Source organism: Schistocerca piceifrons, unplaced genomic scaffold, assembly GCF_021461385.2.
Source record: "Schistocerca piceifrons isolate TAMUIC-IGC-003096 unplaced genomic scaffold, iqSchPice1.1 HiC_scaffold_1304, whole genome shotgun sequence".
Classification (NCBI taxonomy): domain Eukaryota; kingdom Metazoa; phylum Arthropoda; class Insecta; order Orthoptera; family Acrididae; genus Schistocerca; species Schistocerca piceifrons.
Genome location: NW_025727130.1, coordinates 7,501 through 12,500, shown reverse-complemented (window position 1 = coordinate 12,500; position 5,000 = coordinate 7,501). Strand labels below are relative to the sequence as shown.

At 53.3% G+C, this 5,000-nt stretch overlaps 1 non-coding gene across 1 annotated transcript in view; it reads right to left on the bottom strand.

Moving 5' to 3' along the window:
• LOC124731814 overlaps positions 1-973 on the bottom strand; it is a 1,909-nt gene extending 936 nt beyond the window's left edge. Inside the window, exon 1 of the ribosomal RNA XR_007008494.1 lies at positions 1-973. This exon is cut by the window's left edge and continues 936 nt beyond it. This is a non-coding gene — a ribosomal RNA (small subunit ribosomal RNA).
• Positions 974-5,000: the final 4,027 nt, after the last annotated feature.

Sequence of the window (5,000 nt, the reverse complement as noted above, 5' to 3'; positions counted from 1 at the left end):
CGCCTGTCCCTATTAATCATTACCTCGGGTTCCGAAAACCAACAAAATAGAACCGAGGTCCTATTCCATTATTCCATGCACACAGTATTCAGGCGGGCTTGCCTGCTTTAAGCACTCTAATTTGTTCAAAGTAAACGTGCCGGCCCACCGAGACACTCAATAAAGAGCACCCTGGTAGGATTTCAACGGGGTCCGCCTCGGGACGCACGAGCACGCACGAGGCGGTCGCACGCCTTCGGCTCGCCCCACCGGCAGGACGTCCCACGATACATGCCAGTTAAACACCGACGGGCGGTGAACCAACAGCGTGGGACACAAATCCAACTACGAGCTTTTTAACCGCAACAACTTTAATATACGCTATTGGAGCTGGAATTACCGCGGCTGCTGGCACCAGACTTGCCCTCCAATAGATACTCGTTAAAGGATTTAAAGTGTACTCATTCCGATTACGGGGCCTCGGATGAGTCCCGTATCGTTATTTTTCGTCACTACCTCCCCGTGCCGGGAGTGGGTAATTTGCGCGCCTGCTGCCTTCCTTGGATGTGGTAGCCGTTTCTCAGGCTCCCTCTCCGGAATCGAACCCTGATTCCCCGTTACCCGTTACAACCATGGTAGGCGCAGAACCTACCATCGACAGTTGATAAGGCAGACATTTGAAAGATGCGTCGCCGGTACGAGGACCGTGCGATCAGCCCAAAGTTATTCAGAGTCACCAAGGCAAACGGACCGGACGAGCCGACCGATTGGTTTTGATCTAATAAAAGCGTCCCTTCCATCTCTGGTCGGGACTCTGTTTGCATGTATTAGCTCTAGAATTACCACAGTTATCCAAGTAACGTGGGTACGATCTAAGGAACCATAACTGATTTAATGAGCCATTCGCGGTTTCACCTTAATGCGGCTTGTACTGAGACATGCATGGCTTAATCTTTGAGACAAGCATATGACTACTGGCAGGATCAACCAGGGAGCTGCGTCAACTAGAGCTGAGCAGCCGGCCGCCCGGGAGTGTGTCCCGGGGGCCCGCGCGAACACGCAAGCGTCCGCTCAATCATTCTGCAAACAGGAGGAGGCTGAGCTCCCCTGCACAATACACCTCGAAACCCTCTCAGGTCCCGGCGGCGCGCAGCGCCGTCCCAAGTACTTGGTCGGGTTCGAGAGAGGCGCAATCGCCCGGAGTTAGGCGAGTAGACGCTTTCGGTGCGACCACCCGTGCTCCCAACTGAGCTTGCCGCTGCCGACAGAGGCCCGGGAGCGTGCTGTCGTGGCATTGCCGGCGGGAGACAACACGCGCCACCTACGGTGACCGGCAGCTCCAACGCCAGCGCCACAGAAGGACAAAAGCCCCACTTGGGTGCCGAAGCGAACTCTCCCAGCACAGCGCACGCGCCAACACATCCGCACAGCTGCGATACAAACCACCAGCGAGAACCGCTGGGGCGACCGAGCAGCAGACGGCGTCGCGGCGCCGAGCGCCGGGCGGCGGCGCATCCTCAACGCACACAGTCCTCAATCGGACCAGCACACTGAAGATGTCCACCGCGCTTCGCACCGGGCCCGCGAGGACCTACTTTGGCCGCACGGCGCCGCGCGCAGGGTGCGCCGGCGCGCAGCTGCGACGCCTGCCGCGTCCGTCGGCCGGCGCGCCTGCCACTGGCCGCCCCCACCAGCCGGCTGTAGCGCGTGCGCCCACGCACCGCGCGGCCAGCACGCCGGGAGGCGCCCCCTCACCGGCCGGGGACGGTCCCACCCAGCCACCGCCGCGTATCGCTTCACACCCAGATGCCGTTCAGTTTCGTCGGCATGGTGGGTATCGCTGGAACAACCGGTTCGTACCTCAACCTATCGTCGCCATCACCGATTCACCCCTAGCGAGAACAACCGCACCACAACAGGTTACCATTTGTTCATTTGCGTAACTTCACCAGAAAACGCAGGCGTCCATCGCCATTTGCAACTTCAACGATTATTGCATGCCTGTGTCAGGTGTCACGCCACACTACGTCTGCCCACATACACGCAACAAAATGTGCACGCCTAGACAATACGTGGAAGGTGGCCCCCGTACGTATGCGATGTCCATTGCTCGAACGACTGTCAACCGGCCTCTGTAGCATGTCGCAGATATGGAACGCGGTGCACCATGCCATCACGGTGTGTGAGGAGAGACGACTAGGTCCGAATACATCAACAGACAGCTCATGCTGATCGCCATCCACGGCGTCCGTTCCTCCCACACGTCTCTATGGCGTACCACACTGCAATCCAGCTCTCATAGGGAGACGACACGTAGCTGCGTGCACAATATTTGCACTGTATGGTCCGCCGTTTTTGGGCGCAGTCGTTGTACGGTCACACATGTGCCACGATGTATCATTCGGTACATAAGGACGAATGTGCAGTACAGATTGTGGTTTACGCGTACGACATTAGCGGACGGTTGACACAGGCCGCACCACAACGTAGCCTGAGTACGTCGCATGCGAAGGGCATTGAACATGCAAACTTCTCACCAACCAGCTTGCGAAGGCAGGGGGGCAAGGTGGGGACGTGGGGAGGGGCGGCATGTACGTCCTGCTGCCATCCACATTACAGTGTACAGCAGGAGCATGTGGAAAGTCAGCAAGACTTGCAAGGTGTTTAACATGAAGCGATACACAGGGGAGCGGGCAGTGCGAGTAGCGAACTATATTGCGAGGGTTGCGGGTGGGCAACACTACACTAATTGAACGAGTCGTATAACAATTACAGAGCAGGTTTAGGCGACAACATGGGTTACGTTAGGGGACAACGTGGGTTACGTTAGGGGACAACGTGGGTTACTTTAGGGGACAACGTGGGTTAGGTTAAGGCACAACGTGGGTTAGGTTAAGGCACAACGTGGGTTAGGTTAAGGCACAACGTGGGTTAGGTTAAGGCACAACGTGGGTTAGGTTAAGGCACAACGTGGGTTAGGTTAAGGCACAACGTGGGTTAGGTTAAGGCACAACATGGGTTAGGTTAAGGCACAACATGGGTTAGGTTAAGGCACAACATGGGTTAGGTTAAGGCACAACATGGGTTAGGTTAAGGCACAACGTGGGTTAGGTTAAGGCACAACGTGGGTTAGGTTAAGGCACAACATGGGTTAGGTTAAGGCACAACATGGGTTAGGTTAAGGCACAACATGGGTTAGGTTAAGGCACAACATGGGTTAGGTTAAGGCACAACATGGGTTAGGTTAAGGCACAACGTGGGTTAGGTTAAGGCACAACATGGGTTAGGTTAAGGCACAACATGGGTTAGGTTAAGGCACAACGTGGGTTAGGTTAAGGCACAACGTGGGTTAGGTTAAGGCACAACATGGGTTAGGTTAAGGCACAACATGGGTTAGGTTAAGGCACAACATGGGTTAGGTTAAGGCACAACATGGGTTAGGTTAAGGCACAACATGGGTTAGGTTAAGGCACAACATGGGTTAGGTTAAGGCACAACATGGGTTAGGTTAAGGCACAACATGGGTTAGGTTAAGGTACAACATGGGTTAGGTTAAGGTACAACATGGGTTAGGTTAAGGTACAACATGGGTTAGGTTAAGGTACAACATGGGTTAGGTTAAGGTACAACATGGGTTAGGTTAAGGTACAACATGGGTTAGGTTAAGGTACAACATGGGTTAGGTTAAGGTACAACATGGGTTAGGTTAAGGTACAACATGGGTTAGGTTAAGGTACAACATGGGTTAGGTTAAGGTACAACATAGGTTAGGTTAAGGTACAACATAGGTTAGGTTAAGGTACAACATAGGTTAGGTTAAGGTACAACATAGGTTAGGTTAAGGTACAACATAGGTTAGGTTAAGGTACAACATAGGTTAGGTTAAGGTACAACATAGGTTAGGTTAAGGTACAACATAGGTTAGGTTAAGGTACAACATAGGTTAGGTTAAGGTACAACATAGGTTAGGTTAGGTTAGGTTAGGTTACACGTTGTTGTAAGGAAAGGTGTAGGGGGGGGGGCGGGGGCGGCAGGTTCGTTGATAGTGATTATAGTAAGTGAATGCTTGTGACATGATCAGATTTGTCACGTCAGGATGCACCTTTGGCTTATTAGAGGCGGCGCTCCAATTCTATGCTTGTGTGAGACCTGTGTCTTTGACTCATGTCATTGTTTGTGCGCTGTGACAGGAGGTACTATTGTGATGTTGGGTGCACCGTTGTATAGGACATGTGTGGGTGTTGGTGCCTGGTCTGCGCAATGGTGGATGTCGAAAGGCTGGGATATTGTATTTTCCGCATGGACCTCCTGGTCTGGTTGTGATAGTGTGGATTGTGTAATGTGGCGGAGAAGATGCACTGGATGTTGTTCCATGCTGGTGCTTACATATTGTATGTGCGCCTGTTAGAAGCAGAGAGTGGTGCGTGATCAGAGTGTCTGGCTGACGTGTGGTTCCCATTGTGGGCAGACTCTTTCAGCATGTATACGGACAGTTGTGTATATTTGCTGTAGTTTGATGGCTCTGCATTGATTACTAATCAGCGCCGTGTGTACGGGTAATCTGGTTCCAGTCCAAAATGTTCCATCTGTGTACATTAGTGACAAAGACTCCCCCCATGCAGTGGGGCTCGGTCTGTTATAGCTCTTCCGCGTAATATATTTGCCCCACGTTTTTGCGACTGCGAGTGCGAGTGCAACGCGCATGGGGACCGACATGCTGATGGCTCGGTATCGGACGCCGTACAGTGAGCAACGCGATCGCGTCTCTCGCTCGTAAGTGGTACAGGTCGCGGCTCATGTATAGGGACAGCGGGAATGTCGCATATTGGAAATAACTCTTCATGAAACGCAAGTTATAGGGGTGGATTGCACTTTACGAGTGCGGGAAACTTCCGCCGTTCATCCGCTGGAGGTGCGCGTGTGGCGGTTGGGGTGGTGCACGAACGGGTGCGGGTGGAGTCATTGCCGGTCCACGGCTTCGTGCGGCAGAGCCACTGGAGATTGGGTGCTATGGTCGACAG